The sequence below is a fragment of the Mus caroli genome, unplaced genomic scaffold (genome assembly GCF_978045245.1).
Source record: "Mus caroli unplaced genomic scaffold, Mus_caroli_1 scaffold_8, whole genome shotgun sequence".
NCBI classification, from domain to species: domain Eukaryota; kingdom Metazoa; phylum Chordata; class Mammalia; order Rodentia; family Muridae; genus Mus; species Mus caroli.
Genome location: NW_028227263.1, coordinates 32,730,029 through 32,757,914, shown reverse-complemented (window position 1 = coordinate 32,757,914; position 27,886 = coordinate 32,730,029). Strand labels below are relative to the sequence as shown.

Below are 27,886 nucleotides of genomic sequence, written 5' to 3'. Positions count from 1 at the left end.
GTGGGGAAAAAGCCTCTCTTTCACCAAGCTCCGCCCCTCCCTTCCCACTTCTGAATCCTGTTTTTGGCATCTTGGGTCACTGTGCCATTTGAGACATTTGATATTTAAGTGACGTTAGTGGCTGAGATCAGCTGGCAACGTTGAGAAAAATGACCAATGTGAGCACGTTGTACTGTCTGTCCTCAGTGCCTTCTGGAGTGAAGGACTGCCGCCCTGGAGTGACAGGGCACTTTTAGCGCTGCCCCTGTCTAGTCAGTTATGAGCAGTACGTTTATTTCTACCTCTCATTTGAAGGCTTAGAAGGAGTTTGTGCAAGGAGACACTGTGCTGGGAACTTCACTGTGGAGCTGGGGGTTGCCTGATGCCCTCATCTTCCTTGGGTGCAGGAATGTCACCTGCTATTTCCTGCTTTGTCGCACACCCAACAACAGACTTAGTGTCTGTACAGAACAACTGCCCAATAAATACCTGTTATTTATTCAGCGGGTGAATTGAGCTTTGTGAAAGCCCCAAATGTCCCTGCCCTCTTACAGGACACATGCAAGATTTGCTCTTGTGTGTGTTTGGAAGAAGTCTAGGCTGCCATTTCCTTTGGGCATCTGTGTGTCCCCTGTTCTGTATGTTGGCAGCGATCCGAGCCTTTTACCGAGGAAGAGTTAACTCTGTAGCTGAGTTTCGTCTTTGCGTTGTCTTTACTTGGCTCCAGAGCACAGCTTAGCAGTGGCTGAGCCGCATCAACTGAAAGGAAACTTACTGCATATTTATTTGGGCACAATGACACATTTATTATTTAGTCAACAGATGTCTTAAAGGTTCTATGCCAAAACCCATCCTAGAACCAGGGCAGAGCTGATTCGGTTTTGTGACCCAGGAAAAAGCCTGTAGTTTTATTTCCTAAACAAGCATTCCCTGGGCTGGGGAAATGGCTCATTTGTTAAGTGTACAGTGAGCAAGTATAAGGTCCCTAGTTCAGACGCCAGCTCCTTATCTAGGATTTAGACTTACAGAGGAGGGTGGGACTTGTCTTTCAGAGGTGGACGGATAAGAGTACAGATAAAACAGAGGCCAGAGGTGGGAGTGACGAGATCACATTCTGAGATGGGCTAACCTAGAATGGAAGGTTCTGAAGTGGCTGTGTTTAACCCACATTGTGATGGGAAAAAGGGACGTCAATGACTAGTCAAAGTTTACCTAGTGGCCATTTAGATCCAGCTAGAGTCTCTGTTGATGGATTGCTGAGGTCACATTGGCTTATGGCTGTGTCTGTGAGGGGTTGTCTGCATTGACTGATCCTGGGGAACCATCCCTTCACATAATGAAGCTGAAGCATGACCCAGCACACACTGATGCATGGCTTCTGCCTGAAGCATGACCCAGCCCACATTGATCCATGGCTTCTGCCTGCAGGCTCCTGCCCTGACTTCGTTCAGTGACGGATTATGAGCTGGAAATGTTAGGTAAAATAAACCCTTTCCTTCCTTGGTTGCTTTTGGCCCGAGGGGTTTATCATAGCAACAGGACGAAACTAGAAACACCTAGTGTGGTAGTTAATGTGGATTGTCAGCTGGAGAGGATCTAAAATCTTCTAGGAGACAGGCACACTTGTGAGGGGTTATCAGCATCCGGGAGGAAGGCCCACTCACAGAGGGTGGTACATTCTATGGGCACGTGTTTCCCACAGAGTAAGAGGGAGAAAGGAGCTGAGGATAGGTTCGTCTCCCTCTGCTTCTGACTGTGGATGCCATATAACCAGGCGCCTCTCAAGCTCCCTGCCAAGATGGACTGCCCTGGAATTTCGAGCCAGAATGACCCCCTTTCTCTTTTCAATTGCTTTTGTCAGGGTATTCAACAGCATCATCACCACCGTTATCATAGTGCGTGTGCTTGCGTGCACGTGCCATGGCGTGCACGTGGAAGAGGGCAACTTTGCGGAATCAGGTCTCTCTCCGTCCACCTTTAAACAGGTCTCAGGCTTTTGTCATTGGCCAGCAAGTGCTTTTTCCCGTGGAGCCGTCCCATTGGCCCCTTGAGGGTTTTTTTTTTTTTTTTCTCTTAAATCAGCAACAGGAAAGGTAAAGAGACACCCGTCAGAGTGGTGGAGACGGGTGGGGGCAGCAGAGATCCCTGGAGGTTACTTTGTTATGACGCGGTAATACTTCCTATGTGCTCACGTGAGCCCCGTGTGAAGGTTGCGGTTAGGTTGGTGCATAGAGGGTGTACTGGCTGGTTTTGTGTGTCAACTTGACACAGGCTGGAGTTATCACAGAGAAAGGAGCTTCAGTTGGGGAAATGCCTCCACGAGATCCAGCTGTGGGGTATTTTCTCAATTAGTGATTAAGGAAGGAGGGCCCCTTGTGGGTGGTGCCATCCCTGGGCTGGTAGTCCTGGGTTCTATAAAAAAGCAAGCTGAGCAAGCCAGTAAGTAACATCCCTCCATGGCCTCTGCATCAGCTCCTGCTTCCTGACCTACTTGAGCTCCAGTCCTGACTTCCTTGGTGATGAACAGCAGTGTGGAAGTGTAAGCCGAATAAACCCTTTCCTCTCCAACTTGCTTCTTGGTCATGATGTTTGTGCAGAAATAGAAACCCTGACTAAGACAGAGGGCTAAGTGCAGCAGAGGTCTGAGTGGAAGGAACTGGATGGGTCGGATGGAGAGAGACATGGAGCTAGAAGTCCAAGTTAATTGACAGTTGTGTTAGTCGGCATGACTGCTGTCAGTTGTTCTTTGGAGTTCTGGATCCTGCAAACATCTACCAGTGCACATGGCCTTTAAGTGTGTACTGCGGCCAGGTATCTCAGTCATGAGCTCTTCCGAGGCAATGCGCCATGTTGAAAGACACGTGTTATAAAACAAAGGTGTTTTGTTTGTAAGGAGCACTGGATTAGAAATGGAATAACCCGCAGTCTGGGCTGCTCCCGCTACTTACCACCATCCCTTAAGCATATCACTGATGTCTCAGACTGAGTCTGATTGTTAGGCTGGTAAAATAATTCTCATCCAACCCTTCACAGAGTGGGTGAATCTGATGCTTGAGAGAGACAGCAGAAGAAGCAGGCCTTGAAGCTGGAAAGGTACAGTTTTACTGGTGGGATTGTACTGGCCGGCACAGGTGTTCTGGCCGAGCAGGGCCACCTCTTGAGCCGGCTGGAGGATGTGGCGCTGTCCACTACATGGGTGCTGACTCGTACTACTTTGTTGGCGAGAAACATTTTTGTTGTTGATTTTTTGTTTTGAGACAGGGACTCGTGTGCATGGGATGGCTTCGAGTTTTCTGTGTAGCCGAGGATGACCCTGAACTCCCAATCCTCCTGCTCTCAGCTCCCAAGTGCTGAGACTGCAGGCTTGTGCCAGCACCCTGTTTATTGCAGTGCTGAGGATTGAACCCAGGGTTTCGTGCGTGCTGAGCAAGCATTCTGCCAGCTGACCTCCATCTCCAGCCCTGGAGCCATGCTTTAAAGGCAGTTACTCATTTCGTAGCCAGAGACGGAGAGCCTTCTTACCAGATGTGGATGGAAAAGTTAGATACAGATAGTCATGCAAATGTCTTCTTCTCTGAGAATATCTCTCAGCATAATGATGAAGAGCTCCAAACCAGAAAAACAAGTGTCAGAATCTAGCCAACTGGCTGGCCAGGCACTCTTGCATGGTTCGCCTGTCCTCAGGCAGTAGGCAGAGATCCAGGAGAACCTCTATTAGCCTGGGATAAATAAATGAGCCAGCAGCACTGTCCAGGTAATAGCCAGTCACAAAAGCCTGTGGCTGCTGGGGCATAGCAGAACCTTGCTTGAGATCTTCCAGCTTTTAACTTTATCAGTAATATATATATATACACATTATATATGTGTGTGTGTATTATATACACATTATATATTATATATACATTACATATATTATATACATATTTGTTATATATTAAGAGTAGTGCCTAATCTTTGGCTGTTGACGTATGCTAAGCATCATGCTAAGTGCTGCCTTGCCTTTTCCGTTTACGGGGTGGATGACATAGATCTCATTCTCTTGTTAGGGAGTCTGAAACTCAAGGAGTACCTCAGATGATGTGTGCTATGTGGAAAAGCTGGGACCAAAACCACAATCTCAAGAGCCTGCTTTTAAAAAAAAACAAACAGCAATTTTTCTTATTTCTAGAACTACAGAATGCTTCCTGTCTTAGTCTGAGGGCTTCTCACAGCACCGTGGGGCCTGCGAGCTTTTTTTTTTTTTTTTTTTTTTTTTTTTTTTGGTGGACAGCCGTATCACCATGCAGTGGCCCCAGCTCACTGCAGCTCTCTTTTCCTCAGAGCCCATGACTGACATCCTGCTGGCTGCTCTGGGGCCGGTGAGCAAATGGATGTCAGTGAAGAATGCAGCAGAGACCGACTCTTGCCAGCTATGCTCCCTAGTCCATAAGGAGCTATTGGATGAGAGATTTCTCTAGGTCTCATGGAGTGGCTGGGCAGCATCTGGTCTGCTAGGGTTTCTGGGTGGATGAGCATCAGCATCTTCTCTTAAAAGCCCTTTCTAAAAGTGCCGTCTCACATTCCCAATCAGTTTACTAAGCTGTTTTTATAGGCAGTGCCTTGTTTGGTGTCTGTCATGACCCTGGAAGACAGGTGTTAGGAATCTGCATGTGCAGACTGGAAACTAACTAGTCTGGGGGTGTGAGTCACTGCCCAGGGCCCCTCAGCTGGTCAGTGGCAGAGCCAGGCCTCCACGCTGCGTTTCTATTTCAGCTTCACCTCTAACCAGGCTTACCCAGGTTTCTCCTTCCCTGTGCTTTGCTAAAGCTGTTCTTAAGTGTTCTGTATACTGTATCTATAAGCCTTTGGGACCTGCAGGAATGATTAATTTAATGTGTTTTGTGCTACGAACTGTTTCTGAGCCAGTAAATAAAAGATCACACGACAGCTTCTTGTCTTGGATTCAGCCAATACATATCTCCCCCAGATGATATACACGATGCACATGTCCTTTACAGGAGATTCCTGGGCCACCAGCAGCCCTCGTATCTGAAAAACAACAACAACAAAAAAACAAACAAAAAACCCACAAGGCTTTTATAGTTGACAAATCACGAAGTTTATATAATTTCTCCTAAAAGTTGACCATTGAGTTCTTGGTCAGGAACACAGCTCCTGTGATAACTGTTTCCATGGAGACATTAGCCTTGGCCCTCAGTTCGGCTTGCAGTACCTTTGCTGGGAGTGGAGGGAGCTGCTGTAGAAGACTGGGGACTGGTTGCAGGCCTCACCTCTCTTGAGATCGCCTACGATTTCTGAAGGAAGCTCATTTCCTTTTTTGGGTTCCTCAGTTTTCTTCTGACTGAATAGACTTTCCCTTTGAGATCCAGGCGGTGTCCTTTATTCACAATTTTTCCATGAGATAATAACATGGAATGAACACTTTCATGTACAGGTCTAGACAGCCCCTTTCAAGTGTTTACTAGCTTCACTGGGGGTGTGCAGATCTGGTTTCATTTAGGTACTTGGGCTAGTTCTTCTGTTAAGGAGACCCACAGATCCCACACTCCCACAGTAGCTGAGCCCAGGTGGAGGGTGACTTCTATGTGTCAGTCCAGAGTAAAGGGGGTCTAGGCCTGGTGTCATCAACAAGTGACTTCCACTTGGTGACTGAAGGTGAATGCTTCATTTCACCTTCCTCAGTGGGAAGAACCAGGGTACAAGGGGTCCTATCACTCTATGGTGAAGACCTTGAATCAGTAATTCTTTACCCCCTGAGGTCAGATCTTAGTGCTGTGGACACATATAGCTGCAAAGGAGGCTAGGAAATATCTTTAATTGGGAGGCCGTGTGCCCAGCAAGGTCGGTGGTGGAGAGGAAATGGAACACTGGGGAAGATGGTAGCCAGCCATTGTGGTGGCAATGGCAAAGTGGTTAGTTGATCTGGAGCTAGAGTGGATGAGAACGAGGGAATCCCTAAATCAGGAACCAGAAGTGTGGCAACCATTGAAACCAGGGCAAGTACATCTAGAGCCATCTAGAGATCAGAACACTTCACTGCTCACAGTCAGCAGCCAGCTTGTACCCAGGCAGCAGAAAGGACTCTTAATCCAAAAAGTCTTAAGTTGTCAGCAAGAGGAAGCGAGCTCACCAATGTGATTGGCACAGTAGGAAGAACCCTTACTGAGGAGTCAGAGACCTGTGTTTGAAACTAGCCTTTCTCTAGCTAGGCAGTGGTGGTGAATGCCTTTAATACTAGCACTTGAGGCAGAGGCCGGAGGCTGGAGGCAGGAGGCAGGAGGCAGGAGGCAGGAGGCAGGAGGCAGGAGGCAGGAGGCAGGAGGCAGGAGGCAGGAGGCAGGAGGCAGGAGGCAGGAGGCAGGAGGCAGGAGGCAGGAGGCAGGAGGCAGGAGGAGGCAGGATTTCTGAGTTCGAGGCCAGCCTGGTCTACAGAGTGAGTTCCAGGACAGCCAGGGCTACACAGAGAAACCCTGTCTTTAAAAAAAAAAAAAAAAAAAAAAAAAAAAAAAAAAAAGGAAGGAAGGAAAGAAATCACCTATGACCTGAGCAGGACATTCTAGTAAATATTATATTATCTATAAAAGAGGGATAGCTGTGATTGATGGCCTTTACTGCTGGAGCAGTGTGAGGCTAACGGATGAGGACCACTCATCACTTGCAGCTCCATGGTAACGGGTGGAGCATCTGTCTGTTCACTGTTGTATCCAGTACTCCTTCTAGTGCCTGGCGTGAGTCCATTCCTGAATGGAGTGTGGATATTACAAGAGGTAGAAAAGGGCATATACAAAGGAGCTCTCCGTCCTGCAGTCCTCTCTTCAGGAAAAAGGGTTCAAGACTCTTGGCTGGATCAGCAATGGAACCCATGTATAAAACCCAGTAGGCATCAAGTATCGAGGCAGCCATTTGAGCATCTCCCAATTGGGTGGCACAGTCTCACTGTGTGGATGACCAGCTATAACATAACTGAAGATAGAATCCATGGGTGTGAACCAGCCTTTAAAAATGACTTGGCCAGCCTGCTGATGTTCTGAAGACCACCCAGACTTGACTTCCTGCTTCAGAATAATCAGATGCAGTTATAAAATTCCTTCGATTTGAAAAACATGGCTTATTCAAACTATTGCCTTGAAGAAATGATCTAGACAAGAAGATATAAAAATGGGCTTCATGTTTTTTTGTGATGAGAACTTCCATCCTAGTTTTAGTGGTGATTTTTTTTCTGCTGGTAAAGAAATTGGGGTTCTTTAGATTAATTAATTTTGTTGCTATTTTTTCAAACTTTATTCTCGTATTTGTTTTATTATTTATTTATTCACTACGGGTGAGCACCTTGCTGGGAACAGTGTGAAGCAGTTGTAGATGGGTTTTACTGCAAGAAAATGTGTTACTGAAATTTCTTCACAGTATGCACCCATTTCTTTTAAATTCTCATTAAGGGAAGGAGAGAAAGGCAGCAGAATATTAACAGTGCTTCTCATCTTATGGGGTTAGAGGTGATTTTATTGTGTTCTTACTGTGTGGTTTCCTTGGCTCAACCCTGTGTGTATCAGTTTCATGATCATAAAGGGGCAAAAAAATTAGCCCTACAAATAAATAAGTTCATATTCAAAGCCTAAACTCAGATTGATTGATTGATTTTGGCACCTGTCCTGGGCTATGAACTCTCAAATACTTCCAGACTGATCCAGACTACTTCCTGACCAAGGCAATAAGGAACACGTACAGTGACAGGTGTTCCTCCTGCGTTAGGAAGGATGTCCAGCAACACCCCTGTGATTTGGCCAGGCTTAATCACAATATGTATGTATGTATATATGTATGTATGATTTTTTTGAGACGAGGTCTCACTATGTTGTGTGATCCTTTCTTTTGTACTGCAGCACCCTGACTCTATCCAGCATTAAGGGCTGGGCACCCCTGGCTCTCCTAGGCTCCTTCTATACCTGATCTCTCTATTCATGCTCAAGTTTGATTTTTCTGCTGCTGGCTTCTCGAGAGAACTCACTGTGGTCCTCACCTCCCTATAGTGTCCCTCTTTGTTGTCGCTCAGGTGAGTGAGCCGAGCTGTGTTGGGACAGAGGAGATTTGGAGGCACTGACCGGAGGCACTGAGGTAGCCACAGACTTTCAAGAAGACACTGGGCTGCCCTTCCCTCTGGGACTTAGCCCATAGGCAGCCTGGCAAGCTTGCCTGTGGCTCTCAAAGGTGTCTGACTGGTCTCTGAAGCCAGACAGTTCCCAAGTTGTCATTCATCTACAGAGTTCTTGTATTGTGGCAGACTAAAGTGTTCCATATGGTGGCAGAGGTACAAGAATGAGCCAGTGACCTCGCCTTAGCTGAGAGCAGCTTTGGGGAGAGAAAGGAAGCTAACCAGAGGCTCAAGGAATAATTATACGCTGTGCAACTGGCCCCAGAGGAGGTAAGAAGTGTCTGTTAATAGTGGCACTGGAGGGCCAGAGTGCATGGGAATCCAGGACTTTAATCCCAAGGCCTGGCTCCTCCCATTTCCCCTGGGCTTGGTGTAGAGCAGTGAGCCTCAGCCTTCCTAATGCTGCAACCATTTAAGTTTATACAGTTCCTCATGCTGTGGTGACCCTCCAATCATACTTATTTTCATTGCCTTCATAGCTGTAATTTTCTACTGTTGTGAATCATGATGTAAACATATGATATGCAGGATATCTGATGTGTGACCCCTGTGAAAGGGTCATATGACACCCCCCCCCCCACAGTGGGTCCCAACCCACAGGTTGAGAACTGCTGGTGTTGAGATTATAAGACCTCTCAGGTGCTTCAACAGCCTGGTCAGACCAGGGCCTGCAGGTGGAGGATAAGGTGAAACTAGCTAGTTTGGCATTCTGAGTGACTCTCTCTGAGCTGCCCTAGATAAGTTGCTAGCTTTTTTGAAGACCGATAAGCCAACCTTGATGTAAGAGTCCAGACTAATGCTTGTAGCAGCTTTGTCTGAGGCAGGTTTGTGTATTGTCTCCCATTATTTTCAGCATCTAAGTAGGTTCAGCAAGGATTTTGGCTGGTACCTTCAGGGAACTATTTTTAATGAACTCCTCTGCACTTCCTCATTAGCCCCAATTCCTCTCCTGGTAGCTCGGGCTCAGGCCTTCAAACAGACTGAGAATATACTATTTTTACTGTTGTTTCAAATTCTGGTCACTGGTGTTCAGGGATCACTGTGTAAGAGCTTTAGGTGACCCAGAAAAGCTTGGTGGCAGGCCCAGGTGAGGGATCGCACACAGAGTCCTCATGAAATCTTCTAGACCTTCCTGACAAATCTCAGGGTTTGGCCCTTCGTCCTACTCTTTGGATTTGCTTTTCTTAGAAAACTCTTGGGCCGTTAGCTTTATGGAGATGCAACAGTCTTCCTCCCATAGAACCAGTGATGGTTGTTTACTGGCCAAAGGAGAAAAGGCCTTTGAAACTTGTCTCGTCCTTATTTGATGTGGTGAGGAACGTTTTAAGTTATTCATCTCTTAAAGAGGTCCAAGGAGGAATCTCCTAACTATCTCAACTTCCTTATCCCCTCCCACCACCTACTGTGACTTTCAGCTAGAGATCATTCCTTCAGGGATGCTGTAATCCCCTGTTGGGCTGGAAGTCTCAGCTACTGAACACAGTTGATTTTCTTGGTGAAGAAGGGAGTTTGTTGCCATTCCTATTTGGCCATCCCTACCTTCTGGTAAAAGGGCATCTGTACTCATCGTGTACATAGAAAAGAGGCCCACAGAAGACCTTGGGGAAGGAACGATCCATCAACAAATGGACTTTTTCTCCTCAAATGTTCACTAGCCCAGATGTGTTAGGTTTTGTTTCAGATTTTCTTTCATAGATCCTTCTGGTTCTCAGGATGACTTTGGGGCTCAACTTGCAGACTTGTCAAGGAAGCCTTTTGCTTCCTGCTGCCTTCTGCCTGGGGCCCTGGGACCCATTTTTGTCATTGTGAGAATGTTGCCTGGTTTGGGGGACATAGGTGTTGCTTAGCTTCTGGGTATCCTTGCTCCCATTTGGAAGGGTCCATTCGCATCCTTTATAGCCCAGGCACACCTCCAGACCTCCCTCTATGGGGTCAACATGTGATAAAATGCATCCAGTTTGCTCTAAGATAAGCCTGCGCTCTGTCTCTGTCTCTCTATGTGTGTCTCTGCACGTGTGTGTGGTTTGGTCCCTGTGAAGGCTAGAAGGGGGGTTCAGGTCTCCTGGACCTGAAGTTATAGGGAGTTGTGAGCTGCCCTGTATGGATGCTGGGAACTGAACTTGGGTCCTCTGGAAGAGCAGTAACCAGTCTTCCCCCTGGGAACAGGCTCTAGCCCCCTGGGAACAGGCCCAGGGCAGGCACTGTGGCCTAGAGAGTAATGCACTGAACCCATGAAGACAGTGAAGCTCGGAAATAGTTTAGCTTCTTGCCCAAATCCTCGGAGCAGGGACTGGGAAGCACATAGAAGAGCATTCTAGGAGGATGAGAAGCGCTGTCTGTGGATCAGGAGCTCGGCAGCGAAGGCTGGCCGAGTCTCTCCCACTACCACTCGGCAGCGAAGGCTGGCCGCGTCTCTCCCACTACCACTCGGCAGCGAAGGCTGGCCGAGTCTCTCCCACTACCACTCGGCAGCGAAGGCTGGCCGAGTCTCTCCCACTACCACTCGGCAGCGAAGGCTGGCCGAGTCTCTCCCACTACCACTCGGCAGCGAAGGCTGGCCGAGTCTCTCCCACTACCACTCGGCAGCGAAGGCTGGCCGAGTCTCTCCCACTACCACTCGGCAGCGAAGGCTGGCCGAGTCTCTCCCACTACCACTCGGCAGCAAAGGCTGGCCGAGTCTCTCCCACTGCCACACCAGTACCCACCAGACTGCCACTGCCTCTCACGCCGCATGTGCCGAGATTTCCTCCCAACTCTCATTTTTCTTGAGTTTTGCAGGAACTGTCCTGTCTCCTGCACTCTCAACATCGTATCTTCAGTTCCCCCAGGCTTGTTAAAGATGGCTGCATACTATTCTGTCCATCGAGGGGATGTCTTCCGTGAGCTGGGAGCGTGTAATGGAGCAGGTTTTAGATTGCTTCTCCTTTTTGCTCTTTCAGCTAATGCTGCATTAAGCCATCTTTGTGTATTACAGAATCATTTCATTAAGTCGGCATTTATCTAGCTAATGGCAATGGCCCAAGAGTCGACAGAGAGTCAGATTTTCTCTTTTCAAAAAGAACGCTGTGATAACGTATTAAAAATGTACTTCATGCTGGAGACAGTCTTTGTTGTATTTTTCATGAGTGAAGAAGCTGGGTAACTAATGAGAAAGGAGGTATAAGGAAAAGGTGGCCATAATTTATTTGCCTATGTAGGGAGGTGAATCAATAAATCCTCTTAAGGAGCCATCAGCCTGTGAAAATCGAGGACATTTGTCTCCCAACACCTGATGCTTTGATTAAAATAATCGTGAAATAAAACCCGGATTCCCTTCAGAGTGCTGTAAGAAATGCCCCAAGACAAAGAATGGAGAATTCTTTTTGGAGCCAGGGTCTTGTTGGCCTTGTGACCCTCCTGCTTCAGCACCCTCAGTGCTGGGACTGCAGCTGTGCGGCGACACCGTGCCCAGCTGCACATAGCATTTCAGAGGGAAGGAAAGACCACCCCTGAGTGAGTGGGTGGTGGAAGGCCGTGCGTGCACATGCGCACAGGCTTTGACTTCGGCTTTCTGTTGGCCATCAGGAAGTGACTACGGTGAAACCAGCAAACAGGTGCCGTGACTTGGTCCCCAGTACTGAGTTAAACACTGGCTTTGAGGGTGCTGGGAAGAGTCTAACATCTGCTGCAATTGCTGAGTTTGTTAAGACTTCTTTTTTCAGTACTGCCTATGGCCTCGAACATGCTACACACCCTCAGCCACTTGTTTCTGTTTCTGTGGACCCTGGCTCTAGGCATCATGTTTCATTTTAATCCAGCAAATGTTTACTAAGTCTACATATGTCTAAGGTTACAGGGAGTAAACACTGGGGGAGAGAGATCCCAGAACCCCTTGTTTCTGAGAGGTTTGTGACCTGGGAGTGGGACATACACAGCAGACTTCAAGCTGATGCTTGTTCAAGAGATTAAAAGGCGGGCCACCTCTTAGGAAAGGAGAGGTTCTGTTACTTGAGCAGAGTTGAGGAAGGTTTGTGAAGGTGCCTGACTTTTGTCAACACTTTGTAGGGTAGGCTAAAGTGCAGGGTGAGCTTTTCCAGCAGATGTGAAAGGCTCAGGTGGAGAAGGTGTAAGGACAAGAGCTGTGTTGAGGTTCCGTTGAAATATTGGGTGTGTGTCCCAGTGTTCATGGCCTGCACCTTAGGGTGACTCTTTGGGTGCAGCTGGTTCTAGGCATGATTGTGAAGCTTTAAATGAACTGGCTCATTTAATCCACACAGGGTCTCAAATGAGCCATGTCTGCATCTCCATTTCACAAAGGAGGAAGCTAAGACTTGTAGCTATGAGTTAACTATCTAGAATCACACAGTTATATCAGAGGAGACCCCGCCCACACACCTTGAGGCTCTGTGTTGCTAACCACTGAGCTGCCCTGCTCTGATGCGGGAATGGGGGTGGGGGGAGTAGGCACAAAAGCTGAAAAGAGTCAGACGTTGTATGGTGAGAAGTTCAGGGGTGATGCAAGAAGAGAGTCAACCATAGCCTGGACAGAAGGGAGAAGGCCTCTGAGTGGGTGTGGGAGGATGGTCAGCAGGGTCTCTTTTGTACTGTGCACTTTTGGAGCAGAGCCACTGGAATGCATTGTCCCATTCTGATATCTGTGAGAGCAGGGAGCAGGACAAGGGGGACAGATGAGAGCCAGCCCTGCTCATCTGGCAGACCCAGGAGCTTTTCTGCAGCCTCATTACGTTCATTTAAGAGCTGCTTTCGTGCTGAGACCCAAGTGTGACTCCTCCCCCACCTCAAATGCTGTGACAATCGCTGTTTTTCTTCGAAAATTGGGCCCATGTGGGTTCTGTGTGGTTCCATTTTTATAGCCTTATTACCTTGTCCAGACAGTGTAAGAGGCCTCTCTCTCTCTCTCTTTAAGCTTTGCTGTGAAAATCGGCTCCCAAAAGGCACAGAGCATCTCTCATCGCCTGGCTGGTACTGTCCGTGGCAGTACTTTCCTGCAGCCATGCGTGCTTCTCTTCCACCACTTGTCTTGGGACTCTGACCTCTGGCAATTTGCTGAGAGCCCTAGGTACCTCTCAGATCTCACCAAATGCTGGCTTATTGCTCCCAAGAGAGTTTGTGCTTGTAAATACCCAAGTCAGCTCTTTCCCTTCTTACGCCTCCCTCCAAATGACCTATGAGTGTCTGAAGCCCACACTGTGCCTCTGGCCTGGAGTTGATAACAAGAGCAGTTAGCATTTGGGAAGCCTGAGCTATTTTCAGGGAATGGATTTCTACTCATCTTAGTTATCCCCAGACCCTCTGAGTAGGTACTGTGGCTTCTCTTCTTTTGCAGAGAAATTGAGTCATAAAAGAATAGAGAAGGCCAGGGAGATGGCTCAGGAGGTAAAGTGCTTGAAGAGCTGAGTTAGAACCACTGATCCCATGTAGAAGAGGCGGTCACGGTGGCTTACAGCTCTAATCTTAGTGCTGCAGAGCTGGAGACAGGCAGCTCTTTGAGGCTGGTGGGCTGGCCAATTTACCGTAATTGCTAAGTTGATCCTGCTTCAAGAAACAAGATGCGTGAGAAACAGAAGAACAACAACCAAGATTGTCGTACTCTGGCTTCCTTAAGCGTGTAGTGTAGACATGCACTTGCACATATTTGGGCTCTTGCATACACAAACATGCAAACACACGTACACACATGGTGTCATAGGGTTTTATTGCTGTGAAGAGACACTATGACCAAGGCACTCTTAAAAAAGAAAACATTTACTTGAGGCTGCCTTACAGCTTCAGAGGTTTAGTCCATGGTCAACATGGTGGGGAGCTTAGTGGCATGCAGGTTGACATGGTGCTGGAGAAGGAGCTGATTCAAAGGTAGAAAGGAGACTGTGTGCCACAACTGGGCGGAGCTTGAGCATAGGAGCTCTCAAAGCCCACCCCCACAGTGACATCCTTCCTCGAACAAGGCCACACCTCCTAATAGTACCACTCCTTGTGGGCCAAGCATTCAAACAAGTGAGTCTGTGAGGGCTATACCTATCCAAACCTCCACCCAAGGCTAGACAACCTTGCCTGGGATCACAAAGCTAGGAAAAGACAGAGTTGGGCTTCACCAGTCTTTGTACTTGCTTCATCCACTTAATAAATGATTAAGTACAACATTCTAGGAACTGTTCTTGACTTAAGGAGCAAGGGAAGAATAGGGGAGGGAGACAAAAATCCCACTTCTAGCACAGGTGTAGGGAACTTAATGGGTCCACAATTGGGGAAAGGGATGTGGGAGGTCAGCAGAGAAGATGATGAACTCTGAATGGGGGCTGACCTTGTCATGGCCCAGCTGGCTCCTGTTCCTTGTTGCTGTAAGAAGATGAACTCTGAATGGGGGTTGACCTTGTCATGGCCCATCTGGCTCCTGTTCCTTGTTGCTGTGTTGGCACTGGGGATAAGCTGCCCTTCTCTGAGGACAAGACTGCTCCATCAGTTCTAGAACAAGGCTTTGATTGGCTTAGTTTGAAGGGTATACCTCTCCTTTAGGCCAATCACTAAGAGGCCAGGGAGGGATGTGTTCCTATCCCTGCCTAGGCAAACAGCCTGTTTTAGAAGACCTGCACTTGGGGCAGACGAAGCGAGTCCAGCATGGTCTTCTTTAACAGGTCCAGAAGACTGTATAGTACAATAGTGCAGAGATTCTTTGTTTAGGTTTTTATTAGAACTAGCCCAGATCCTGCATGGAGTAGTGATTGGGAGCCTGTGTGTAGAGGTGACTGGAGTGGTTAGGAGGCTACTAGAGGGACACCAAGGATGGCTGCTGGGACGCTAGCTATAGCTCCTGAGGGAATCACAGTTGCGTTTTACATCTAGTTATGGTGCCAGGAGGTGGGCATACAAATAAGTAAACAAGACTTAGGGACTAGCCAGAGGCTAAAAGCTGAGGGGTTTCAGAAGGGTTTGCATCCCCCGGGGGTCAGAGGAGTAAGGAGTCATGCTCTGGAAGGTGAGCTTGTTGGCTGCAAGTCTGTAAGTGCCGACAGACTTCACATGTCTCATACTCCTTGAGGCTGTGACTTCTTTTTTTTTTTTTTTTTTTACAATAACATTTTGTTTTTCTTCATTGCTCTGTTTTTGTTTTCCTCTTGCTTGTTCAACAAGATTATGCATTTTCAGAGAGCAATGTTTTTCATAGCAAGAATGTAATAATTACTTATTGAATGAATATTTGTTTAATTTACTTTTTAAAATTATCCAAAAGCAAAAAGAAAAGAATTTCTGGGCAAAATATATTTCATTATGATTATGGTTATTATTGTAGTCTTTTAAAATTGATTATTTGGGAATTATCATGCACTCCATCATGCTCAACTCCCAGTCCTCCTATATCCATTCTTCCCCCACAAAAAAAAAAAAGAAGAAAAAAAGAAGAAAGAGAAAGAGAGAAGAGGAGGAGGAGGAAGGAGGAAGGAGGAGAAGAAGAAGAGGAGGAAGAAGAGGAAGAGGAAGAGGAAGGGAAGAGAAGGAGGAGGAGGAGAAGAAGGAGGAGGAGAAGAAGGAGGAGGAGGAGGAGGTCCATTTAGTGTTGTCTATACACTCACTGGAACATGGTCAAATTCCTAGTGGCCAGCCCTCCAAGGGAGGGTGAATATTTCTCCTCCTGTACCCATACTAGAAGCCATCAACTGAGGAGAGCCTTGTGGCAGACAGAGAAGAACAGGGCCAGCTCTCCCTTACCCAGGGACATCAACATGGCTTCATGCAGCAGCCCAGACCATACTTCTGCATGGGCTTTGATGGTGACATGGGCCTCAGACATTAACACATCTGCTAGCCTCCTCTGGACCACCGACCCACTCATGGCCCACAGTGGCTGCACAGACCTCAACATGACCTCAGCTCACATCAGCAACCCTCAGCTCTCCTAGGCAGCAAAGCCCCAGGATACCACCAAGGGGAATCAGCCAGCAGCACAGACTGCAGACATCCTCACGAATCTCAGGCTTAATTGAAGCCCAGGGCTATAGTGTGGACGACAGAGACTAGCATGGCCTCTGGTGGCATCATAAACCATGTGGCCTTCAAAGGAAGTCCAGTCTAGAAAGTGAACCCTTCTCCTGCCTCTCTCATTGATCAGAGCCAGGACCACCCACCCACTGCTGGGCAGTGTGTTCAGGGGACAGAGTCTGTGTCTGCATAAGCTCCAGCCTGCATACCATCCCACTGATCCTAGTGAGCAGTGCCAACATGTTGACCCCACGCGTCTTTCTCACCGTCACTGCCATCACATCTCCAGCTCCACCTCTCCACAGTGCACACACTGCTCCCTTGGTGGTGGTGGTTGTTTGTTCATTGTAGTGGTGCCTGCTGCCTTGTGTGGTGAGGTGGAGGCAGCCTGGGTGTCTTCTACCTCCTTTACTGACTTCTTATTGTGCCATAGCTGGAAAGGGACACTGACTGTCTCTCACTCCCTTCAAAATGTTCCCGTTCTACAAGAGGGCAGAGAATATGAGAGTATCAGGGCTGCCAGGCAAGAAAGGGATGATAGATTGGTGGGGGTGGGGGCATTGACTTAGAAACCCGGCTTTGCCCTGCACCTGCCCCAGAGCCTGTAGATTTAGAAATGCCTGTCCCTCTGGCATCCTTGCCAGGAAGACTGAAGGATTCAAGCAAAGCCATGCTAATAATTCATGGATGTGAGAACAAATTTGAGTGAGTGTTGGATGTGGAGGGAAAGCTAAGGGAAAGAACTCAGTTGGACAAGTTGTTTTACACTGTGGTGCTGACACTGCCAGCATCAAGTCTCATGAACATGGAGTCCACGTTAGATGTGCTGAGCTTGAGACCCCCACTAGTCAACATAGAACAACATGTGCGTGCCTCTGACTTGACCCCAGCAATTGACTACTGGTCAAAGGAGAGGCCCAGGCTGGGAGAAAAAAATCTGGGTGAGCATCAGGTGTGGAGGTGACATTGAATCAGACTAGATAGACCACCAGGGAGTGAGAGCAGAGAGACCCTGAGGCCTCTGATAGCAGATAAAGAAAAAGAAACAAAGAGAAGGAGGTGGCGAGGTGAAAGGAAAACCTAGGTGTGCCAGCAGTGGCAGGAGAGTGGCCAGCTAAAGCGGTGATTACCTGAGGCAAGGTCCTATAAGGGGGTATTAGGACATGACCATGGGTCTAGTGGATTGACGGACCAATCAAAGTTGTGTATTTAGCTAAGTCTTAACTTACAGATAGCCTGAGTTCCTGTCCCAAGTGTGTGTGTGTGTGTGTGTGTGTGTGTGTGTGTGTGTGTGTGTGTAAGAGAGAAAGAGAGACAGAGACAGACATTTAAGATGGGTTGAAATTAATCCAGAAAACATGTGATTATTGTACCATGGTAGAGTTCAGCAGTGTATTCATTCATTCATACATGCATGCATGCTTTACTGAGACTGACTGGTCCCAGGGACTGAGCTATAGTCTCCATTCTACAGGTGCAGAGTGTTCTGGAGGTAGATGGTGGCAGTGGCTGTGCAAAGGAACACAGTGAGCACTGCCAAGCTCTGTATGCCAAATGGCTGAGATTATGAACTTTATTCTATATGTATTTTGCCACAGCCTAAGGAAGAGTCACACTTAAGAGGGCATTATGAACCTGGCATGGGCTACAGTGTTATAACTGATAGCATCAGTAGGTGGTCAATGCAGTGGAAAAAGACATCCAACCAGAGGAGATGTTGGGGAGGGTGTGTGTCGGGGAGGTCAGGCCTGTGTTTGGGGATTCACTGTCTGTCTTATCTATCTGGACAAGCAGGGTCCATTTCAGGAATCCAGGTGAACCAAGGCTGCCATGTGAGGCTGGGCCAGTCGGTACAGGTCTGGCAGGCTTTGATTCTGAGAGCCTCTGAAGGTTTCTGCCCAGGGGCATGTCATTGCCAAGGTGCGCCTTTAGATTAATCTCATTAATCTGTCTGGCAAACTATTCCCTATTCAAAGCAATGGGACTGAGGCATGCATACCTTTGGTGAAAACCAGATTCTTTTAGGACCCACACATGTGGTAATGAACTGAATGGGTGGGTTTTTTTCACATCCACTTTACACATTTACTGAGGATCATATAAATGCATGTGGTATTCTGGGCAGCGAATTCAAGGGGTAGGGTGACTCTACAAATCTCTCTAAAAATCTGTAGTCTAGAGCCCTCCCACTCCCAAAAAAGTAAGAAATCCTGTCATATCAGTGTGTCATGTGTTACTACAGACATGTCACAAGTGTTTCATGGAAGCTGATGGAAGACGATGTGTAACAGTCTCTTCTAGAGCTTAACTTTTCTTTCCTTGCTTTCAGGTGTTGTTGGCTGCAGTGAATGCTTTTGGAACCAAACTTAAGGTTTCAAATGTGGAACCCTAGGCCTTCATTGGTAAGTTTGTTTGATGCCTATTTACCAAATGATACGTTTGAGGTTGTGTTTGAGATGAAGAGCAAGGTTGTTATAGCAGGTGCTCTGTGGATGTTATAAAGCCTGAGTCCCGTAGAAGTCTATATCCTAGGCAGAAGGGATAGTGAAATCTCACTCTAGGTTTGTATGATTGGTGTAGATCAGTCGTTCTCAACCTGTGTGCTGCGACCACTTTGGGAGGTTGAAAGACCCTTTCACATGAGTTGAACATCAGATATCCTGCATGTCAGATATTTATATTATGATTCATAACAGTACCAACAAAAACAACCTTATGGTTGCGGGGGCCACCACAACACGAGGAACTGTATCATAGGGTCACAGCATTAGGAAGGTTGAGAACCACTGGTGTAGACAGAGGTCAGAGGAGGAGAACCCTGGAATTCAGGGATGAACCTCACAGACAGGTGGTGCTTTGGCATTCTCTAAGAAGAAAAGGTAGATGGGAAAGAGTCTAGGGGTCATATGAGGTTTTCTGTACATGGGAACGTGGATATAGGGTATAAAGAAAGCGCGTCTATCTGCAGACCAACAGGAACAAAAGCCTTGTCTGAAGCAACATAGATCTTTGGTGGGATTTATTGCCATCTGGCTATTACAGCCCAGATCAGCGCTCTTGTTCACCGAAGGACCAGAGGCTAAATATTTTTGCTTATAAAGTGATGTGGTCTGTCAGAGCTACTCAGCTCTGCTTGGTAGCCTGAAAGCAGCCAGGCTGCTCTGCAAATGAAGGGAGGATGGCTGTGTTCTACAGAAAGGGGCTGGCGGGACTTAACCTGTGGTCTGTTGTTTGTCAACTTCTTTTCTAGACCCCAGCTATTTTCAAGACAATAGGAATCTGTTTAAGTTATGTTGAGTGGAGAATTGACTGAAGTGACATTTTAGGAACACTTATCTGATAGCTAGACAGGTTATAGAGGTAATACATAGTGCTGTCACATGGCCAGTGGCAGATACACAGTCAGTGGGGGGGTTGCAAGGGAAGAGCCCATCTGATGTGCAGTCTTGACTCTAAAGACAGGAGTCAAAGATGAAAGTTGAGATTTGGTGTTTCGTGGCAGTATCATCAATGGGAGTGTAGGCAAGAGATAGTTAATGTTGCCACCAATTGATCGATTGCCATGTTGAGGACTGAACCCAGGCCTTCATGCATGTTTGACAAGTCTTCAACACTGAATTTCATCTACTCTTCTGACACTGTCTTCAAATGAATTAAATGGCATTGGGTCATGCATAGGAAACATCCAGTTTACAACTGGTGATAAAGGACTGAAGCTTGGGCTGAGACACTTATGTCTGAAGATTAGAATAGGCATCTTAGTTTGGATTGTGAGCCTTCACCTTTAACAGCTGAGCCATCTCTCCAGCCCCACACTGTAGTTTCGAGTAAGTGAAGGGCTGAGTTTTAGAAAACATGCATAAATTGGGGTGGGAGGCAGAAGGTCAGAGATACCCAGAGGCCAAGGAAAATGGTTTCCTTATAGCTGAAACAGAAGATAGGGCCAGAGGAGCCTGTCCTGTAGCTTTGAGGCAGACCAAGCATGTCCTGACCAGTCCTCCTTGCCTTTCTTAGAGCCGAGTGTGTTGGCGCTTGTGTGCACACTGGGCTTCCGACAATGTTCTTAGGCTAGCTTTGAGGTGTGGTGTTCCCAACTCTGCCACAACTTGCACCGTGGAATCCAGCTTGGGTTTGGAGTTTTGCCATGAGACGAGATGTGATCTGCTGTAGGGAAATAGTTGTATTTGCATTAAATGAAGGAGAGAAATAGAATAGCCAAAACTGAAGTCAGACTTAGGGTGGGAGAGTCTGGACAAGTGTGTGGGATTTGAGATCATTCCTGAGGTTGCTGACCAGTTTGTGTTCTATGCATCCTGACATACGCTCTGTGGCTGGAAATCTAAGGACTAGTTTGTGTGTGTGAAGGTTTCAGTTAGATCGAACAGCAGAAGCAGTGGGTTATCTATGGAGCCACTGTTGACTGAGCCCTCATCCTGTATCGAGTGCTGAGTCCTCCAAGTGCATCATCCCATTTTAATTTTATATGACCTCTTCTGGGAGAGTTAGTATTCCAGTTTCAGCTATAAGGAAACCCATCCACTAAGACGTTTAATAGCCTGTCCAAGGTAACAAGGGATTAGAACCCAGTTCTGTGTGACCCTTGTGCTGTTTGCTTTCTCTTATCTAAGTCTGGGATTTCTTCTCTCAGATATAGATGGAATCAGATTAACACTTGAGAGCAGAGGGCAGGTGTTCCCACTTCTCAGGAACCTGTGAAAAGGGTGAGAAATGCATTTGAAAATCTGGAAGAAATGACAATCAAACCTCAAGTGTTAATAGCTTCCCAGGAAGATAGTCCTTCAGTTGGAGAAGGTGGTGGCTCTGGGTGTGGAGAGGAACTGCCACAAAAAGCAGGAGAATGGAATGGAGTCCTGCCTTGTGATCATGCTGCATATATATATATATATATATATATATATATATATATATATATATATTTTTTTTTTTTTTTTTTTTTTTTTTTTTTTTTGGCCAGTGCTTGGTGTTAGTCTCTGCTCATCTCCAGCATCAAGCTACAAAGTTTTGTTTTCTCACTATGTCCCCAGCATTTAGCACAGTCAGGTGTGAAGTGTGTCATGTGCTAAGTATTTGCTACTTCCAGGGGTCAGGTAATATCGAGTACTGTTTTTGTTACTTTTCTATTGCAATGATAAACCACCATGACCAAGAGACTTGTGAAAGGAAGTGTTTGATTTGGGGCTTACGTTTCAGAGGGTTAGAGCGCCTAACCATCCTGGCAGGGAACATCAGGTAGCAGGTAACGCACTGGAGCAGTAGCTAAGAACGTAGGTCTTGAGACACAACCACCAGGCCGAGAGAGCTAGCTCGGGGGTGGGGGGGGATAGCATTGGCTTTTTGAAACCCCGAGTGACACACCTCCTCCACCAAAGCCACACCCCCTAATCCTTCCCGGACAGTCCCACCAACCAACAGGGCAACTGGGAATCACGTTTTTAAATATATGAGCTTATGGGGTCCGTTCTCATTCATACCACCAGAGGCACAGTGACAGACCCTGCTCTCAGGACTACAGTTACAGTGGTGACACGGGATGGGAGTGGTGCAGGTGGTCTGTGTTATCACAAGGCAGACAGCATGTCTAGAACACTGGAAATGCTCATGGTAAATTGTAAAGTGAGGTAGAGTAGAGAATGAAGGGCCGATGTGTCAAGTAGGGTGGTCAGGGAAGGCCTCTCCTACAAGCAAAGTGGGAGCCCATGGGGAAACATATGAAAGCTCTTTTGGCAGGTGTAGGTTTCTTAGCTCAGGTCTCCACACTTCTCCATCTTTTGCTTAGGACTGCATTGCCCTGGCTCCCTCAGTCAAGGGCGCCCTCCTGAGGTCTCTCTGGCTGTGCTCAGTGTTCTGGCCCTGGGTCATCCCACAGGCTTACTCTCCCAGGGCTCTCCTTCGGCCTCCTCAGCCTGCTTTTCTCCTGCCCTTACCCTTCATTAGTGTCAGGCCCTGCTTGACCCCCTCTTCATCTCTCTGCTGTTCTTCCGGATGATACCCCCTGTACCCTTGTTCCAGAGACCTGTAAACCTGCCTCACATCCAGACTTTACCAAGTCTCCCAACAGTGCCCTTCTCCCCCAAGTGCCCCTGGCCTGCCTCCCTCCCCTCTTCCTGACTCACCCTTTCCTTGTCCTTTCTCTCATCTGTCGTATCCAGTCCCCCCATGTTCTGATAATTTGCAAACTCCTTATATATTTAGCCTTCTCTCTCCCCCTAATGCCCTACCCCGTGTGTGTGTGTGTGTGTGTGTGTGTTCGAAATACAATGTGTGGAGGTTTGAGGATATAACTTACAAGAATCTGTTCTTTCCCCCCACCAGATTGTCAGGTCTGGTGTGGCAGTCCCCTTTACCTGCTGAACCACCTCACTGACCCTTGTCAATTATTTTTCTTCTCTTCCCTAGGACTCATCATTTAAGTGAGCGATCTACTCCCTCCTCTGCACATCCTATTAATTGGCTCTCCTATCCATCTTTCCCCTCCCTCATTCTAGTTCACACTCCTGTCAATCCATGTTTCTAACTCACACATCTCATGGCTTTCATCTATGTAAACCTTTCCACAGGATCCTCAGTGGTTTAGAGTAAAGGGCTTTACAGCCCCCGAAGAGCCTGTAGTCTCCCATCACCTGGCATTTAGCCACTTGCTACATTGTCACAAATGCCAACCTCAGCCCAGCCCACCAATGGCCTCTACTTTTAGTACCTTTTCAAGCTCTGGGTTCTCGCCTGGGAATGAGCTGGCCACTACTCCCCACCTAGGGACTCAGTTTCAATTTCTCCTCTTCTACCAGATATCTCTCATTTCCTCCCTGGACCTGGAGCTGAACTTCCTTCTGCCTCCCATAATACATTGCATGGCTCTCTGGTGCATAAGGCACTTACAGGAGGGCTGTTGACTTACTTATCTTTAATCCTCAGTAAACTAAGCTTCTTAAGGGTGCAGAACACACAGACACATACACACAAACACAAACATGGACATACATGAACACACACACATTCCCCTTCCACTCTTTACATAGATACTGACAACACACACACACACACCTCCCTCTTCGTTCCCAGCCAGCACAGTGCACCTGGCTCAGGAAGTGTTTGTTGAAAGAGTGTGGATAGCAGAGTCTGTTTGCACAGCTCAACAACAGATTTGTAATGTGATCAGGTGTACCTGGAGTTGGAAGTTCATTGGTGGTTGGATTTGATTGAGCCATAACCCTTCTTAGCTTCAGGTGCTGGACAAACTCTTCAAGGCTGGAGTTTGCCGCTGACTGTCATGTTTCCTGACATCCTAGGACTTCAGGAGCATTTATTCCCTATGTTATTTGCCTCTAACTTTCATTTATAGTTTGCTGTTGTTGATGGAATAATACCTGCAATTCAAAATGAAAAATAATCTATCAAGGAATTCTTAGGAATGAAGTCCACCCAACTTGGTCTTGGATGAATCTCAAATATCCTAAATTAGTCCAGCACTGATTCTTGCCAACTCCTGCCTGGTAGCCTTTCCCCTGCTCTGGCTGGTGGGTATGGATCCCTAGTTACCCTCTGTGGCTGTAGATATACTGCATCTAGAGTCTTGTGATGTCCCCAGTGAGTGTGTACTGAGAGGTGACATGGACATGCAAGGTTCTCAGGTGTCCTAGGCAAGTGTCTGCGTTCCATCCAGCAGCTAACGCAGTTGCTGAGTTTAGAGCACAGTAGGGTATATGCTTTTGTGGGGGACCTTGGGCTCCATGCCTGCCTCCTTCACTTCCTTCTTCTTTGTAGAACTGAGATGCTGTGCCAAGAATGCAGCTCTTATCCGTGTGCTCCCAGCAAGCTAGGAAGGCTTCGCAGAAGAGCTGTTCTAGGCCCAGAGGTGTCTTGCTGACCAGGGTACCTGAACAGGCTCTCAGCTGCCTTCCTTCCTTTCAGACTTCCTCCCTGTGCAGGGACTTTCCACAACTGCTCATTCTGCATGGAAAACATTTTCCCCTGTCTTACCCATCCCATGTCTGTGAGGTCCTTGCATTTCATCAGATTCAGTGGAAAGCCTTCCTTGATAAGAAAGCTAGGTTCTTCTTTAGGGAGGAAATAGAATCTGGCTTTGGAATTGGGGATTGAGCCTAAGGCCTTCACATGCTAGACAAGCTCTCCAGCTCTGAGCCATCTCCTCAGTTCAGAAGGTTAGGTCTAACCATTGATTTTTACATATCATTGTCCACCCCTGATTAACAGCTCTGTGTGTGTCAAGCACTGCCAAAGTGCTTGGTGGGAAGCTACTGCATGTAGGGGCTCAGACCATTTAAACTGAGGTACTGTTGTGACTACCCAGAACACCACACCATACAGGACACCAAGGCCTGACGGACTCTGACTGTGAGGAGGCTAGTCCCAGGTTCCAGGCTGCCAATGGGTGCTTGTGCCCATTCTTCTATGTCCCAAGTCATGTGTCCCAGCAACCCATCCTTCTCCTCCTCCTGGCCATCATTCATCACAGATGTCATCTCACAGTTATTTGTGTCCTTATGGCAAATGGCTGTTTGTTCCCATGTTGGGCAACCCCTGTGAGCCCAAGGATGGCGACAGTAACTAAATTTATAAGTAGGTGTCCTGCCTATGCTGACTGACAGCCTAAGGAACCAGTCACTCATCCCTGGAGTCTCCCTTGCCCTTGTCTGGGTGCTGACTGTGAAAGAGCCTGGCAGACCCTCTGCTCTGTAGAACTTACTTTTGCTATGCCATGGCATTAGCCCAAGCCCTACTACCTGGGATCTGCAATGGAGCCATCTGCTAAGGAAGCATGGAGGCTTGGTGGAGTTTGCCTTTTTGTGGTCTTGTCTACCTGGATCCCCCTTGTCCCCTTGTCTTTTTTTTTTTTTTTCCCTTTCCTGTAATGAAAGGAGTTGCTGGGCCTCCTAGGACAGAGGCTGGTATGTGGACCTGCATACACTCCCAAGAATGAATGACCACGCGGGTCATTATGACCTGTGTGCCTGCCACCCTGGTCCTTCTGGAGCTCATTGGGACCCAGAGTAGCCCTGGAGTTAGTGTCTGCGGTCTCAGGGTTCTACAGAAAGGTCATGGGAGAAACAGAAGTTACTTCTTTAAGAACAGCTGTTTCATGGTGCAGATGCGCATCCTGCTGCTGCTGCTGCTGCTGCTGCGTTTCCCTTGCATAATTTATCACTCAGCCACACCTTCACTTCTCAGGGGACTAATGTGTCACTTTGAATAATATATCATTGCTCTTGGCTAAAGAAATGCTTTCTCCTTGCCCTCTCCTCCTCTGAAAGAACCCTACTCCCTGCTTTACACTCTATGACCACTGGCTTATGTGGTCATCGGGACTCTCCTCCCAGAGTCCAGTGATATGAAAATTTGGTGTGGACTCCAAGCAGCTGGTCAGGGACTGGGCCACAGAGGAAGCCGGGTTCCCCAGGGCATCTTACCAGGCTGTTAGGGCTTTCTAAGGCCAGCATGGCTCAAGTCCAAATGACTCACACTGCTATTTAGTGAGAAAAACAAAAACAGAAATGGCTTCTGACCAGGTAGGGAAAGGGGACAGTGGGGGCAGGGAGTGGGGGTGATAGTGAAGATTGGGCACTGTTTCTGGCTGCAGACTAAGATGCCCTGAAAGTGCAGATAGTCCCCAAGCCCTTCAGAGGGCACTTGTCACCTGGCCGTAGGCTCTGGAGACAGGCTGCTTCACTGCCCTGCCCTGAGGCAAACCATCAGGCTGTTCCTGTTCTGTAGGTGGCACCGTGACAAGAGAGAGATGTACCCTTTGTGAGATTCTCATATGTAGGAAACCCCAAAGATCTAGTATCTGCTGTCATAAGCATTGTTGCCAGAAGTAGCCGTGGGACACCTTAGAAAGCCTCAGAGCACAGTAAAGGCTGTGACAGATGAGTGAGGTGACGTAGGAACACACCGAGAATGACCGGTTCCACCTCCGTAGCATTGTCAGAGCAAATGTGTGTTGTTTTGGCATTGACAAAAATGACTGAGCACTGTTTTACAAGGTTGGCTCTAAGCTCTTCATTTTTCTGTCTGAGGCGGCTTTGTCAGACAGGCCCTTACTGGCCTCGTGCCCAGTAACTGTGTGACCCACATTGGCCAGCCTGGGTGCCAACTGCCTGGACAGCACCTGGCAGAGAGAAGCATGTCCACGGCTGTCGCTAGTACTGAAGTATTTGCTTTAAATGATAAACATTTAACATCCTACAGTAAGTTCTGGGTTCCTTGACAGTGACCCCTGGTATGTGTGAGCCTGAGAAGTCCTGCTCGCAGATGGCCACGCCTTTGCCCATCCTTTTACTTACTGCTAGGACAGATGTATTGACTTCAGTCTGGAGACTAGAAGAAAGTTAGGTACTGTGAATGGTGACAAAAAAAAAAAAAAAAAAAATCAAACAAAACCCCCTAGCTGTGTGTCTAGTTTAGGTAACTAACAACTGTACATAGGTCAGAATCTGACATTGATAGCTACAGTCATCTTCTCATGTTAGTTAGGAATGGTCTGTCTTTCTTCCTGTCAGGCATGGTGCTATAAACCAAGATTTTTGGGAAGAGAGGCAGGAGGAATCACTACAATGTTGGAGTCAGTCTGGTGTATGTAGCAAGTTCCAGGCTAGTCAGGTCTACACAACTATACCCTGCCTAGGTCAACAGGAACAAGAAAATGACTGTCTAGGTGGAGGTTGGGGTATATGGGCTTTCAAGCAAGTAGGATATTGAAGATTGAATAAGAGTTGTACAGAGAAAATGGAATCCATGAATAACTCATAGGCAGTGTTGTTCATTAAAACAGCATGGTTCTTTGGGTACACATGTCCTTTGATCTCTGCCAATATGTTGGTATATTCAAAGTTAGTGCATCTCTTTTCTCTTCCTGTTTTCTCTCATTATGGTTTCTTCTTTTCCATTCCATTCTAAAAAAAAAAAACCCACAAACACAAACAGAGGCTTAGAACTTCTTAAGGAAATTTCTTTTCTCTCTTCTCTTCCCACTGCATGCCCCACTCCACCATTTTCAGCAAATTCTCATGTCATCTAGCTAGCCTCAGATTTGCTGTGGAGCCAAGGCTAGCCTTGGGCCCCAGGTGTTCCCCCCCACCATCCACACCTCTTTTCGGAGTAGTTTCTTTATGCTGTGGTGAGCCCTCAAAGGTCCTATTTATTATCCTTGGGTTTCACCTGTGCTTTCCCATGGCTGTCTCTTTCCACCCCTTTTCTCTGCTTACTGTGCCTTAGCAAAGAAGACACTGCTACCACTCCATCCCACACTCGCCTCCCATGTTTGCTGTATGCCAGCCACATACCTGCCCTTCAGTTTCAAGAACATCAGGCAGCTTTGGGAAACAGGCTATGCCTTGTTCCCTGTGGGTAAGAAAACTGAGGCTTAGAAAGGTTAGTGTAGCAGGCATGCACCGGGGGCTGCAGTCTAGACCCTGGGCTCTTTACCCCAGTGCCACCCCTACCCCGATCCCCATACTAAAGCATCCATGCCTTGGGTTGGATTTGGGCTGCTGCTCCTTCAGTCTGCTTGGTGCAGGCTGCTGTTCTGCCGTCTTCTTCATCATGGGCCCAGAATTATCTGAAAGCATTTGTTAAGCTTCAAAGTCATTCATGATGGCACACTTTCCTCTCCTACTCACATCTGTTCTAAGGTAGCTGCAGGCTAAGAGTGTGAACTGTTAACAGTTCACCTTAAGAGTGTGAACTGTTGGGGGCTGGTGCGATGCCTCAGTGGTTAAGAGTGCTGACTGCTCTTCCAAAGGTCCTTAG

The 27,886-nt window shown here is 47.5% G+C and overlaps 1 protein-coding gene and 1 long non-coding RNA gene across 6 annotated transcripts in view; one reads left to right on the top strand and one right to left on the bottom strand.

Moving 5' to 3' along the window:
- Bmal1 (basic helix-loop-helix ARNT like 1) overlaps positions 1–27,886 on the top strand; it is a 102,460-nt gene that overhangs the window by 8,222 nt on the left and 66,352 nt on the right. For all 5 annotated transcript variants that reach the window (XM_029479644.2, XM_029479645.2, XM_021166155.3 and 2 more), the window contains exon 2: positions 18,432–18,504. The gene's annotated coding sequence lies outside the window, so the exon portion shown is untranslated. The remainder of the gene's footprint in view (positions 1–18,431; positions 18,505–27,886) is intronic.
- LOC147002873 (uncharacterized) lies at positions 26,892–27,514 on the bottom strand. Its single transcript, XR_015047824.1, has 2 exons — positions 27,421–27,514; positions 26,892–27,030 (listed from the first exon to the last, which is right to left on the bottom strand). It is a non-coding gene; the product is annotated as an uncharacterized LOC147002873 (long non-coding RNA).